Source organism: Sipha flava, unplaced genomic scaffold (assembly GCF_003268045.1).
Source record: "Sipha flava isolate LNK unplaced genomic scaffold, YSA_version1 34_pilon_pilon, whole genome shotgun sequence".
In the NCBI taxonomy this organism is placed as follows: domain Eukaryota; kingdom Metazoa; phylum Arthropoda; class Insecta; order Hemiptera; family Aphididae; genus Sipha; species Sipha flava.
Window position 1 is genome coordinate 2,921,124 of NW_020273045.1, and position 16,110 is coordinate 2,937,233.

The following is a 16,110-nucleotide window of genomic DNA, read 5'->3' on the forward strand; positions in this document are numbered from 1 at the left end:
TGACTTTTCAAGAAACAAATTATTTTCAAATACTCTGTCATAAACTGCATTAGAAATTATTTATAAACCAATTACAAAATGGTGCTTTAGTTTAAAACTTTTTGAGACATAATTAACTAACACAGTTAAAAAATGAGATTCTTGAATGTTATCAGATGATCTACTGATATTTAATAAATAGGTACTATAATATCTATATTATATATTTATATTCTTTAGGTAAATATATTGGTGCATCCTTAAAATATCCCTCGTTCAAAATATCTCCCTTTAAAAATATCCCAATTAAAAATATTCTATATACAAAATATCTCCATCAATATTATCCCTTAATTCATAACAATATACATACAAATTACACGCAATACCTTAAATAGTTAATTTCAGTAACATGTTCATAGTTAAGAACCACTGTTTAACTTCTCGTAAACTAGGTTAGTCATACTAACATATATACTAGATGTATATCATAGTATATAATGCATATCAGTAGAATTCAATATAATAGTCATTTATGTTTATCTCATTTTCGCTATATTTATATTAAGCCACATAATCAGGTACTAATAGAACTTGTAATAAGAATACCTGTATTTTATTGAAATAATAAAAATGATAAAATACGTTGACAAGTACAGACCGTTGAAATTTTCGATTTTAAGATATCGGCATTACACTTGTGTGCGTGTTGGCCGTTTCTTAGCCACGAAAACGAAAAATGTCAAATTTTAATTTTTGTAAAAAGCCAAAAAGCTATTTTAATACGACGGATATTTACATAGCTTACACCGATCAACTGAAAATAAATGTATTTGGCATTGTATTGAGTTTATGAATTACCAATGTAAAGGACGCTGTCATACAACTAATGACGAAGAATCAGGTACGTCAAAACAGATTAATACTTTTGGTGTCAGAGATGCATTTGCCTCAAAATTAAATTTTTAGTATAATTTGTTTTATTTATATTCTTACTCAGCATACAAAAACACACATAAAAAAAAAAAAATTGAAAAAATTGAAAGTGTGTTAAACTAGAATTGTTTCTTCAATTTTTTTATTTATTTTTAGGAGAAATATAAAAATACCCATGCATGATCATTCTCCAAATGCTGATAAGGTTAATGTTAAAGAAGCGATTGATAAATTAAAAAATGAAGCTATGACGTCATGTGTACCTACAAGAAATATAGTTAGTAAAATAGTTTCAAATATATCTAGATAACTGTAAGTAAATTACTACCAATTAATATGTTATTTCAGACTGTACGCAGAACAATAAATAAATATAATGATTACTCAACGAATCCAACCAACATAACTGATTTAATATTACCAGACCAATATAAGGTAACCAAGACGGGGATTCCATTTTTGTTACATGATATTAACAAGGAGGAAAAACGTAGTTTAATATTTACTACAAAAAACAATTTAGATTTTTTAAGTGAATCAGATGTTTGGATGGCTGATGGAACTTTTAAATCTGTTCCATCGTTGTTTTCTCAACTATATACCATACCCGATTGTAAAAGAAATACATATCTTTTAATTTATATTTTAATGACAGACCGAACAAAAAAAAAAACATATTCAGAAATTTTTAAATTTTTAAAAACTAAAAAACCAAACATGAAGCCATCTATGTTAATGGTTGATTTCGAAAATGCTTTTATATCAGCTTTTAAAGGATTTCCAATGGTGATTATAAGAGGTTGCTTTTTTCATTTTACTCAATGTGTTTGAGGAAAATACAAAATAATGGCCTACAAACTAAATATGATAAGGTTTCTGAATTTTCATTACAAGTTCGACTTCTTTGTGCGTTGGCATTTATACCACAAAATACAGTAATCGAAACCTTTGATGAGCTTGTTGAATCAGAATATTATACGCAAAATGAAGAACTCTTATATTCTATAATCATGTAATTTGAAGACACGTGGATTGGACGTTTAAGGCGGAGAGGACGAAGAGGAGCACATTTTAAAATTGAAATGTGAAATTGTTATAAATCAGTTATTGACAATAAAATGTGCCTCGCACAAAAAATGCTATTGAAGGATGGCATTACGTTTTTAATGGATCTCTGGGAGCTCATCATGCATCGATATGGAAATTTATCAAGTGTCTCCAATTAGAGCAAGTTAAATAAAATATACAATTATATGAATAATTATTATATTTTTTTATTTTCATTTAAGTAATATTATTACAATAATGTTACATTACGATATTACGATTATTTAGGCCTTCAAGAAGCAAAAATTGAAAAATACATGTCTGGTGGCTATCTGTTAAAAAAAGAAAATTTACGAGAAGTTGGACAAACAATTAAAAGAAGTGGTTCTTAACGATGAACATGGTACTGTACTAAAATGTACTAAAAAACTGGATTTGATTTGCTCTATTTTTTTTTGAGCAACTTTGATCTTTACAGTTTTTTGATATGTTCAAGATTGACATTTTTATAACGGTTGAAAGTTTTAAATCAGGTAATTCGTATTTATCGCATATTTCAAAGCATTTTCCAACAAGTTGTTCCCGCCCATAATGCAATTATTGTTCGAGAAAACCTTAACCAAACTTTTAGCAATAAATGGATGGATACGTATGGTCCAGTACAATGGCTCGCTAGATCACCTGATAGAACACCGTTGGATTATTTTTTATAGGGACATTTAAAAACAGTAGTTTATGAAAATCCATCTATTAATCTTGATGATTTGAAAAATAAAATAATCATTGCAGTAATGAACTCACCGAAGATCAAATAATAGCAGCTACACAAAGAAAACTACTAAGACGAATGAAAGCATGCGTTGAAAATAATGACAATAATTTTGAACAGTTTATGGAATAATAAATTATTATTATTATTATTTTATGATATTTGTTTATAAATTCAATTTTATAATACATCTTGTAGTTTTAATAAAAATAAATTATTATAATAATATCTGTAAATGTTTGATTAAGATACGTAGAGCGTTGAAATATGCGATAATACGAATTATCTAATTTAAAACTTTCGACCGTCTTAAAAATGTCATAAAAACTGTAAAGATCAAAGTTGCTCCAAAAAAAAAATAGAGCAAACCAAATACGGTGTTAAAAATGGTGGTTCCTATTTAAGAAATTTTTATTTTACTGCGCATGCGCAGATAAAAAAAAAGTTAAAAATTAGAATTTATCAAAAAAATATGTATTTATAAATCCTATACCCTATAAAAAAACCCCAATTAAATTCAAGGTCTTGCGTTCGAAATATTTCCTGTTACCTTTAAAATTGAACACACGGTATATATGTTTATTTATTCATAAGTGTATATAAGTGAAAGATTTAAGTCAGATGAGAACTGGACCAATCCCTAACACTTATAAAAATACCGGGTTGAACTGATAATATAAATTTAAATAGGAATATAAAATCAACATAATCTGATGTGGTATATCATATAATCTGATCAAATGAAGTTTAATATATCATCACTTCCTGAATAACCATATGGCAGACTTTGAAGAAATTGTGAGATTTTTTAATCTAAGTATATTATAATTAATTACAAGTATCATTTATGGATGATTGTTGTTATTGTATTGTTGATTCCTCTCCCTTTATTATAGTATACTACATTTGTACATTTTTTGTATATATTGTATATATTTTCATAAAAATAGAGTAAAATATACAGGACAAGATTGTTAAAACAATAAATGAGATCAGACCGAGTTTGACCATTCTTTTTAAGAATCAACTGAAAATACCAAGACCGGACTAGACCATAAGGTAGGTACATAAGATCAGGTTGATGCTGAGTTGAATTGAGTTTAGACCAGCCACCAGACATCTAGACTGAACTGAAAAATGTTTTGTCAGACTGTTGAATAATACGTATATTCGACATAACAATTGGTAGAACAAAAGTATACTTATACGATATACTTAACCGTTTTGAAAATTAGAAACTGAATATATGCAACAAAATTCGATTGATTTACTATAGTGGATGTACTGGAATGGATCAATTTTTATTTAAATATAATGTAAAATAAAAATTAAAGTAATCAGAAAGACGTGACATAACATGGATTTACTATTGGGAAAATAAAAAAGAATAAAAAACAGGACTCTTTGAAGTTGTAGTAAATATGTGGTAACTGAAGAGGAGGTATTTGCAGTGGATAAATTTATGAGATGCAATGGATATTATACAGAATGTTCCATGTTTATTTACTATCTAATAGATCATGGGCGCTCATAGGAAATTTATCAGGAGGTGGGGATAATTAAATCAAATACCAAAAAGTATATTGAAAAATGTATTCTTAGTAAACAATAAAATATGTCAGAATTATGCACACTCTAGTCGTTATTAAATAAAAACTGGTCTTCGCAATTGTTCAATTTCAAACCTTGTTATTAACTGTTCAATTAATTTTTTCCAGGGGAAAGCAAATGCCCCGTCTTATCTCCCTCTAGGCGCCCATGTAATTTATAGAAATGATAATAAATAATTTATTTCCTCTCCATTATGAATCTCTGAGTCATCGTGAGAAACTATTCAGAATTCATACTTGTTACCATATTTATTGGCAGGTAAGCTCTTAACTTTTAAGCAAATTGTTGAATATAAAATAAGATATGAATAAAATAGATACTAGTTTTATAATAATTAATATTAAATAAAACAAACATTTTGTAAATTTCATTTAAGGGTTCTATAATAGTTATTTTTTTTCATCGGTAATCATTTATAATTATTTTCACACAGTTTCACACATTTATTTAACTCTGTTCTCAGGCTCTCATATTTTCCTACCCTCTGGAAATTCTCAATTATTATTCTGGTTCCAAAGCCCAATAAACCTCCTGACTCCATTTCCTCTTACAGCCCCATTAGTCTGTTACCTTTTTTCGCTAAAATCCTTGAAAGGCTTTTACTTAAACGAATACTACCATGCCTAAATTTAAATTCCATTCTTCCCAACTCTCAGTTTGGATTTCGATCTACTCACTCAACAATCCACCAAGTTCATGGAGTTGTAGATGCAATTTCTTATGCTTTAGAAAAAAAATTATATAGCACTTGCGTTTTTCTTGATATCTCTCAAGCTTTTGATAGGGTCTGGCACCATGGGCTCCTTTTCAAATTGAAAAAATTTTTACATCCTGTATACTTCCTGATCATTAAATCATATCTTTCTGACAGATATTTCAGTACTCGTTTCGGTGAAACCCTCTCCAGTATAGCCAAAATATCGGCAGGCGTTCCACAAGGTGGAATTCTTTCGCCTGTGCTCTACAACATCTACGCCTCGGATCAACCAACCTCCCCGAATACGCTAGTCGCCGACTATGCTGACGATAAAGCTATAATCTCAATAAATAATGATCCGGTTATTGCCTCCCACCATCTTCAAAATCACCTCTCCCTCATGGAAGAATGGTACACCAACTGGCGGTTGAAAATAAATCAGTCCAAATCCATGCGTTGTACTTTTACCCTTAGACCTTCTCCCTGCCCAGTTGTCTCCATTCATGGAATCCCTATTCCAAACTCTCAAACAGTTAAATATCTTGGACTAACTTTAGATCGTAGATTAACCTGGGCCCACCATATTAAGTCTAAACGAACAAACTTAAACTCTCGCTTACGCCTTCTTAAAACATTTATTAACAATAACAAATTCACTAATATCAACTCGAAACTGCTCATATATAAATCTTCACTCAAACCAGTCTGGATTTATGGCATACAGCTATGGGGTAATGCAAAAAAATCAAACATAAACAAAATACAAATTTTTCAAAACATAGCACTCAGGAAACTTCTAAACGCTCCTCCTTACGTCTCAAACCACACTATTCACACTAATCTAAAAATAAAACTGTTACACGAAGTAGCTATAGATCATTACCAACGCTTCCACAATCGTCTTTCCTCAAATAGCAACCCGCTAATACGTAATCTTGCAGTCCATACTATTCCTGGAAACCCACCTAGACGTTTAAAACGTAAATGGTGTCGTGACCTACTTGTTCACCCCCCTGCCTTCAACTAATTCAAATACAGACCATCAGTTGTTAAACAAATTATTCTAAAAAAAAAAAAAAAAAAAATCAATCAATCAATCAATTTTGAGTGTCATTAGTGGATGACTTCTCACCTCAAGCGTATCATGTTGTAAATTACTCTAACCATATAAACTTATTGTGCCCCCTAAGGTATAGATTGTTTATCTCAAATAAAAAAAAAAAAAGTTTCTTAAATTTCAAAGAAAGTCAAAACATTTACTTTACCATTAATTTAGTACATGCTATTATCTATAAAAAAAGCTAAGATATTTTTTGTAACATAAACTCTATTTTTATCAAAATGAGAAAACATAGAAAATATTTATAAATAAATATAATAGGTGTATATGGATTTTCAATAGAATCCCTGTGGAAGGGGGTCAGAATACTTCCACAATTCCTCATCCAGCCGTAAGAGAAAACTACTGAACTTGCGTTTGGTTGACAGCCGTTGTAAAAATTGTATCGAAAAGTATTAGGAGTCTAAATCAAAATTTAGGCGATTTGTCCAATCTTAAATGTGCGCGTGGACGAAAAGTGAAAGGAAGTATCATAGTTAGAGGTCTCTATTTCACGTGTAGTTAAATTCACGGATACACGTGAAATTAAAATTCACGTACGCAATCACGTGAAATAAATTCACGTGCATTTATGAATTTAAATACACGTGAATCCGTGAATTTAACTTCACGTGAGTCCGTGAATTTTGTTATTAAATCACGCGTTTATTATTACATTTAAAATTTTATTTTCAATACATTAAATATCTTCCAATGACTTCCTACTTTTTACATGACAATTGGCAGTGATCGGTTAACAATTATTTATTATGAACAGAACATCCACGGAAAACTAGTATTTTAGAATACAGTTTTTTGACAAATGTTTATTATTTGAAACTTAATAACATTTTACATACATACAAAAATAATTGAACAATTATGTATAGCATTAAAATTTATAACAATAAGAACATGTTTTTCATTTTATTTATTTATTAATTTTGGACAATAAGCTCAATTTTTTCACGTGCATAATTTACTCGTATAATATAATATATATGTTATAGTTTAATAAATCCTAACAGATAAACAGATATCCATGTGTATGTATTTGTGTTATAATTTATAATTAGAATATTATACCTATAAATATATTTATAGTATATATAGTATATATTTATAGTATACTACATGTTATGTGAAATTAAATAACAATAATTTGTAAAAAATAAACATAATAATTTTCATTCTAATAGTTTTCTATTTTGATAAAGAAAAATCAACATATTAACATTTTCCGACAGCAAACAGCTTCTTTTTGATATAACTATATTACCTTTTTTTACGGAAATTATCAACATATCTTTTTAAATATATTAATAAAATTTAATGAATTCAGTAACAGTACATGATGTCACAATGTGGAAACCAAATAAGAAACGACCGATAGGGAGGCCAAGGCAGCGATGGACAGACCGAGTTAAAGAAGACCTCAAGCTCCTGGAGATTAGAGAGGGAGAACAACTGGCAAAGAACAGAGAATTGTGTAGAGGTGTAGTAGAAGCGGCGATGGACTTTCAAGACCCGGAATAAGCAAAAAAAAAAAAAAAATGAATTCAGTAAATATTGTTTCAAGCACACGTGAAATAAATATCCATGAGTTACTAATTAATTACACGTGAATTAAATACACGGATTTTTAAATTTAAGTACACGTGAACAAAAAACACGTGATCACGTAAATCTTAATTCACGTTCAAATTCAAGAGCTCTAATCATAGTTAGAAGTAGAGGTCTAGATTATAAAGTTTGTGGTACCAGTTGGTTCACCAATTATGTACTTAGGTCTACCCAACACGAGTAAAGTAGGGACATCACCATTGCGCTTCAGATTAAATTTGCGTCTAGGTATGAAAGATAGGTATAAAGTGAGAAAATAGGCACGTGGAATGTTAGAACGTTAATAGGCAGGCAGAAGTAAAGAATTGACGGAAGTATTGAAGAGAAGGAAAGTTAATATTTGTTTTGTTCAAGAAACTAAGTAAACTAAGTGGAAAGAAGAAAAAGCAAAATAAATGGGAAATTGGTATAAAATAATATATTCAGGTAGGACTAGTACTAGGAATGGGGTTGGAGTAATATTGGATGAGGAGATGAAAAGTAAGGTAGGTAGTCGATGTAAGAAGAAAAAGTAATAGATTTACTATCGTAAAATTATTATTTGAGGAAAAAGTATTTAACGTAATAAGTGCGTATGCCCCATAAGCAGGATGTGAAGAAAGGGAAAAAGAAAAGTTTTGACGAGAGATAGATGAGATGATGCAAAGAATATCAAGAAATGAAGGTGCTGTGATTGGTGGTAATATAAATGGACATGTAGTTAGTGATAGATTAGAGTATGAAAGATAGCATGGAGGGTAGGTTAGATAAAGTTTTTGATTTTGCATCATCGTATGAGATTGCAATAATTTATACAAATAAATAATATATAACATGTAAGAGTGGAAGAACTAGGTTATGGATTGATTATTTTATGTCAAAGAGAGATAGTATATAAAAAGTAAAAGATTGTAAAATAATTTAGAGAAATATGAATGAGGTTTAAAAAAGAATGACAACTTGTGATAAGAATATAGTAACAGAAGTTGTTGGTGAAACGAGGAGTAAATGCCAAAAAAAAAGGAAACGTGATGGTGTGATGAGAAGATTCAGAAAGTAATAACAAATAAGAAAAAATAAATTAAGTTATAGCAGAAAAGCAGGAAGAGAGAAGATTGGATAGAGTATAAAAATGTATGTAAAATAGTGAAGAGTGCGGTAAGTAAAGCGAAGTTTTATAGGTATTATGAGTTATATGAGAGACTAGAAATACAAGGAGAAAAATAAATGTATAGACTGGCTAATCTTAAAGATAAACGTTACAAGGACTTTCAAAATGTTTGGTGTGTACAAAATTAGGATAAAAGGGTGTTAACAAATGATGAAAATGTGAAAAAAAGATGGAAAGAGTATTATGAGAGATAAATTAACGAGGAGTATCTAAAAGATATTGGTTAAGTTAGTGACAAAGAAATGAATCTTGCGGTGAAGGTGATGAAAAACAAAAAAATCAGTAGAACTAAATGGATTGTCTGTAGAGGTGTGTAAAATTTTAGGGGATGTAAGTACTGGATGATTGAAGAATCTTTTTAATAAGGCTTAAGGTTAATAGAGGGAAAATGCCAGAAGATTGGAGAAAGAGTTTTATTGTATCAATATTTAAAGGCAAATTAGATATACAGGAATGAAGGATCTATAGAGGAATAAAACTGATGAGTCAGAATTAATGAGAATGAGAAGTGAGACATTAATATCGGAAAATCAGTTTTATGCTAGGAAAATTGACATTGGACCCATTATTTTATTTAGACCTACTAGTAGAGAAATTTAGAGGAAAGAAGAAAAAATGATACATGGTGTTTATAGATTTAGAAAAGGCGTATGACAGAATGCCAAGAGAAGTCTTAAAGTAGCTAGAGGGGCTGAACACCATTCCTCCCCATTAAGAACATACATTTTTTTTAAATTATCTTTTAGGTCTATTACTAACCTTTTCTAGGGTAAATTCTGGGAAAATTTAAAATGTTAGTTGTTGTATCAAAATAATGTCAATATAATGTATACACTTAATAGACTATCTTATCTTTAACCGTGGTTGATAAGTAGTAGATATGCAGTAGTTGAAAAGCGCTTGTCAAAAACTTACAGCTACGCGGTTAAATAACAGCTTTTCGGTGATAGATTATCGGCCCAGACTTATTATCAATAGAGATATTATCAATTATTATTAAAGTCAGAAATTGATAAATATAATTTTCTAATTCTTTACAACCAATAATAATAACTGGCATTTAAAATGAGCAAGAAAAGACAAAATAGTATTATATCATTATTAACAATAAAAATCTTAGACTTAATTTCTAAAGATGATTCAGCATCAATCCTAACAAAAAGAAACTAATATATATATTTATGGGCTACTCGCTGGGTCGAACGCCATGATTCTTTAATAATTGTTCGAGAACTTTACTCTTATATTACAATTACTTTAGAAGAATTGGAAAAAAATGTCGGACTCTGAGACTGTATGTAAAGCTGTTATCTATAGTGTAAATATTAGACGAAGTGACTTTTCAATATCTTTAGAAATTGTAGCTGAACTATTCTCTTATACTAAAATGCTAAGCATAGTATTACAAAGCTCAAAGTTGTCTAAAGCTTATTCACATGTAAAAGATGTCATTGATGTTATTGGAAATATTAAAGAAAATTCTATATGAGTTTGAAAAATATTTTAAAAATGCTTCTGATAAGTTAGCTCTAGTTGGTGAAGAAATAAGAATACCTCGTTTATGTGGCCGTCAAACGACAAGATCCAATATTGACACCAGTAGTTCGATAGAATGGTATAGGATAAATATTTTTTTACTTTTTATCGATTATTTGATTTCTCAGCTAAATACAAGGTTCAACGAAAAACTTAACGAAGTAATACGTTTAGAATGTTTTATTCCATAAAATATTGATAAATATGATAAAGAAGATTTAGTTAAAGCAGCAATGGTGAAATTTGAAAATTGGTCTGGTCAATAATTCATATACAATCAGAAATTTCAGTTTGGAAAGCTAAGAAGCAGAAAGAAAAAAAATATATAAAACTAGATACAGGTATACAAATATTATTACAAATATTTACAACTATACCGGTCACCACAGCTAGTCCTAAAAGAAGTTTTTCAACATTAAGGAGCTTGAAAAATTATATGAGGTCACAAAGAATTCCCTGTGAATATCAGTGAAGTTAGAGACATAATTTCAAAAATATCTAGAAGGATAAAGTTGGATGATTGGTCCGATTAATATATTATTTGACTTATTTTATTACTTTATTTATTAGTAATAAATTTAAATTGTAATGTTCAATTAGAAAATGATTTTTTTACTATTTAAATTTTAACACTTTCTTATAAGTATTCGAAATACAAAAAAAAAAAATTTCAAGACCCCCCCCCCTTATTTCATTCCTAGATCCACCAATGGTACCTATACTAATCTTAGACGCCCTTATAGCATTGGATAATTATTTCCAATTCATCTGAAACTTTACAAAAGATAATTTTATCTCTTATCAAATGACTTTAGAGGGTCTAATAAAAAAAAATCAAAATTCAGAAATGTATAAAGACCAACCTAATATATATTTATTTATATATATATATGCAAGTCTGGGTAAGTTAATGATAATTTTTAACTGAGTTAAGTAGATGAACAAAATTTTAAGAAGTTTAAAGTTATATGAACATTTTAAATTAACTTATTAACTTAAGTTATTTATTTTTAATATCTATATATACCCTGTAATATGATTGAAAATAATAAAAATCATGAATATCATTGAACACAGGAAATAACCAATAGCTTTTCTATAAATTTAATCAAATTATTAGGTACTAATAAATATAATTATGTAGTGTAGGTACCAAAAGTATACAAAATGCTGAAATAAATACAATCTTTTGATTTATTAATATAGATAGGTAATTATTATACATTATTTTAAATTCTGAATATTTTTTTTAGGGAACTATAAGTTTAAAGCATAACCCAATTGATTTTAATTTGAAAATAACTTATTTATGACGAAAAATTTTTATATATTTTTGAGAATTGTACATTTGTGATTTGTATCTATATGAATATAATAATTCATCAGTAATTTATTAATTATTATAATTGTTATCATTACAATATGCCCGTATGCCGCAGTATGGTATGGTATATCTTTATATGTACGATACATCTATTTATTATAATATAATATATACCTATTAGCTATATCGCTATTGCTAGATGTATTTTTATTGAAGAATTCTGGTTAAATTTAACTATATTTACAGAAACGCCGGAACATAATATATTTTGAGGAGGGGGCACACTGAGGGTAGCAACTAATCAACAAACTAATTATTTTAAACTTATTTTTCAAGACAACAATTATAATTTTTCTGGTAAGATAAAAAAAACAATTCAAGTTACCTACTCGTATACCCAGTCCAGATTCCTTTCCAAACTGAAATTTCCACAAGAAGTATCAACTAAGTTCAAACCTATATTTGAAGCGGCGAAACATACTATTTGTCCCTGTTACTCTTACACCCCCCCCCCCCGTTCCGGCGTCCCTGTATACTTATAATTTATTAAGTAAATGTTTATGTAATATGTATCATCAGTAATAATTTTATTATATTTTTTATTTAATTATTTATAAATTAACTCAACTTGAATTTGATTAAAAGTAACTCGTTATTTATTAAGTTTACATCAATTAAAATAAGTTTAGCTAAAAATTAAGTTAATGAAAATTAAAATTAACTTTAAATAACTTTTAACTTAACTTTTTAATTCGTTTATGCCCTAGCTTGTATATACGTAATATGGATGACACCATGAACTTATTCAAAACGTATTTTGAATCTGTCTGTAGTTATGGTAATAGCAATACTACTCTCATATAATGCTATAACACTGATTTTAGATTTAGTAGCTTTAAGTTTACTTTTATCAAAACATTTGAAACTCTTCGTAATTTATAATTTATTAAAAAAAATAATCGGAACCAACTCCCTAAAATATGTCATTTCTCATAACTAGGCTTTATTATTTATTAAACCTTTCGCTGTCGAACGAGTGTTTTTTAGATCATTGCAAATCTAGTTTTATCTATCCGATTCATAAATCAGGAAATCGACATTTTATCTAATTATCGCATCATATCACGATTAAGTTCATTATGAATAACTTTAAGAAAAATGTTAGTGCCTACATTTCAATTGTGTTTGGTAAGTTAATCAGATAAAAAACATAGGATTCGTCATAAACAATAATTAATCTAGTAGGTTACTATTAGGATCTATCGTATTTGATTAGGAGAGGTATTCAGATTGATGCTGATGTATACACCGATATTTGGAAAGCATTTGATAGTATCAATTTTATTCTAATAAAAAAAAAAAAATGTCTGATGGATAAGTGCTTGGTTGGCTTAAATCATATTTGACTGATAGAACTTAACTTGGTATGAGAACGAGGCTACAAGACAGGTTCAAAGCATCCTTAAAAAGAGAAAAGATCAGGGGGAACTGTGAATAATACTGGAGTGATATCTTTGCGGATAGTCTGAATTTAGGAGGTCTGTACTTGAGTAAGCAAAATTGCCATATTTGGTACGAGAGGGCCAAAAAGATATTGCATAGATTTAGCATTAAGACCAAAAAAGTTTCGAGAAGCGTCCAGACTGTCCGATCAAGGATGGAACGACTTTGGCTTGCATGTTTAGCTCCTCCAGATCCAAAATCATATAATAAACTGAAGTTACTACTTGATGATTACACAAAAACTACAACCAGTGAGCCTTTTATAAAATATGATAGCATTGATAACGTAGACTGGTTTTTAATTTTTACTACCGATAATAATTTACAATTTATGGAAAAATGTAAACATTAATTATGCGATGATACATTTTCTTACGTACCTACCTAGTATTTTCAACCAATTTTATACTATTCATGGAATATTTTATTCAAAAGTTATACCAGCTGTATATATATTTCTTTCTAATAAAAAAAAAGAAGCATGTAAACGTATATTTTTTGCTTTAAAATGTTTAAAATAATTGACGTTTGATTTTAAAAAATCTGCTATAAACGATTCAAAATATATATTTACTTTAACATTAAAGGGTGATTTTTGCATTTAACCTAATTCATTAAGCGGCATAAACAGCTAAATGGGCTACAATTTAGGTATACAAACTATTAAAATTTTGTACTTGAATTAAGAAAAAAGCAGCTTTATCTTATGTAAGTAGCCGAAAATAATTTAATTTTAGCATTTAAATGTCAGTTAGATTCCAAGTTTTACAGAGAAAATGAAGAGAGTCTATCAGATTTAATTAACTATTTTTAAGATACACGGATTGAAAGATCCTTTCAGAGAGCAAAAATAGCCCGTTTATTTTCTATAAATGTTAGAAATTTCTATTTATTATTAAAATACGATATTCCATGAACTAACAATTTGGTTGAGGGTCGGAATAATTGTTTTAGTTCAATGTTAAGTTCTCGTCATCATTCAATCTGGATTTCTATCGGTTCTTTGAAAAAGAAAGAAAGCTTGAATCATTTAAAACAGGGATAGTCAAAATGATCTTGCAGGCCACTTTGGAAGTACATTACGATCCCGCGGGCCACATATAATGTTATATTAGTATTTTGCCCCAATACAAAAAAATTTACAGTAAACATTTTAAACAGGATTGATTATTATTACAAAATAAGTTTTGGTGTATTAATCATTTGAAATAAACAGAATGAATCATTATTGTTTTTATCACCGTATTCTGAATCCAATTCTTTCAAGAACCCTTTAAATTGTCGGTACGGAAACACGTGTGATCGAATTTAATTTACTGTTTTTATGACTACTTGCATAACATGGTTCATATACAACACTTGGGAACAAAGATTTTGTTGATGAATCAACAGTTAGTTTCGATTACATTGTTAATAATACGGATTTAGCGTTGTACGAGCATTCCAGAATATTTTATTGGGACAAAAATACATTTTTTTTTTTTATAAATGTTTGATAAATCTCGCGAGCCGCGTGTTGGCCACCCCTGGTTTAAAAGATAAACAGTATATTTTTAGTATGAAACCTCCGTCAAAGAAAAAATACGAAAATTCTGTGATTAGACTTAAAGTCATATGAGATAATTATTAAAACCGATCAGTTAACGACTACCTTCGTGAAATGTTGTACAACTTTCAATATTAAAATATAATTTATTACTTTGATTATTACAATATTTTTAACTGAAAATTGATTAGGAAATTAAAAATAAATTCCTAATCAATTTTCATTTTAAGTATGAGTAGTATGATTATTTATTTTGTACGTACATGATAAAATTGATTTAATTTAATTATAAAATATATGTAGGTATATTATACATAAACTGTAATTTTTATATTTTTACCGCAAGATTATGGCATGAATTCAGTCACCTGAAACCCTCACTAAAGTGGTTAATATAATTGAACTAGTTTAAAAATTATTTTTACGAATACAAAATTGGCGTATCATTCAAGCACCTAGCGACTAAATACGGTATTAAGTTACTTAAAAAAAACCGAAGAAAGTTACACAATATGGTTTGGTTACATAAACTACTGAATTCTGAAATTACATGTTCCGAATTAATCAACCAAAAAAATTAAATATCTCCCAAACTTATACTCGTATGTTACACACGTTTTACACACCCTTGTAAAGTCAAAATCACAGTCAATTTACTCCGAGTCATAAAATGTTAACTACAATAAATACATTAGGCTTTTGACATTTTCCATGATAACTTAACTAGGTTAAAATCTTAAATATTATTGTAAACGATACCCTAAAAATTAGTCAAGCATATGTACTTACTTGTTTTGTATTATTTAAGTCTGTATAAATTCTTAAATAACTGTTCTGAGCCCAACTTTTGGGCGCATATTATTATTAATAAATAAATAAATAATAAATAAGTTCGTATCATACAATATTATCGTTGAAAAATGTTAATCTTTAAGGTACGATTAATAAAAATAAAAATAAATTACGGTTTTTAGCGATTAAACCTATAGTACCTACATAATGTACCATGACAACCAAGCTATATGTTACCACTGTTAATATGGGAGGTAGAAAGTCATATTCATTTTTGTTTCTTCTTCTCTTCAATGGTTCCTACTCATTTTCCTTAGACTTCGTTGTTATGGATATTATTAGTTAAGTCGTTTCGTGGTAACTGTTGAGAGTACTAAAAAAGATTAAAATAACTTTTTAATCTTTATTGCCCTTCTATCACACAGTTATTACTTAATTAACAATTCCAACAAACCGGTGTTTTGACTATTGTTAATAGTCATAACCTAACAACAGTTA

At 28.6% G+C, this 16,110-nt stretch overlaps 1 pseudogene; it reads left to right on the top strand.

Annotated features, from left to right (window-relative positions):
* The first annotated feature begins 391 nt into the window (after nt 1-391).
* Nucleotides 392-2,354, top strand: LOC112687464 (annotated as a pseudogene).
* The last annotated feature ends 13,756 nt before the right edge of the window (nt 2,355-16,110 follow it).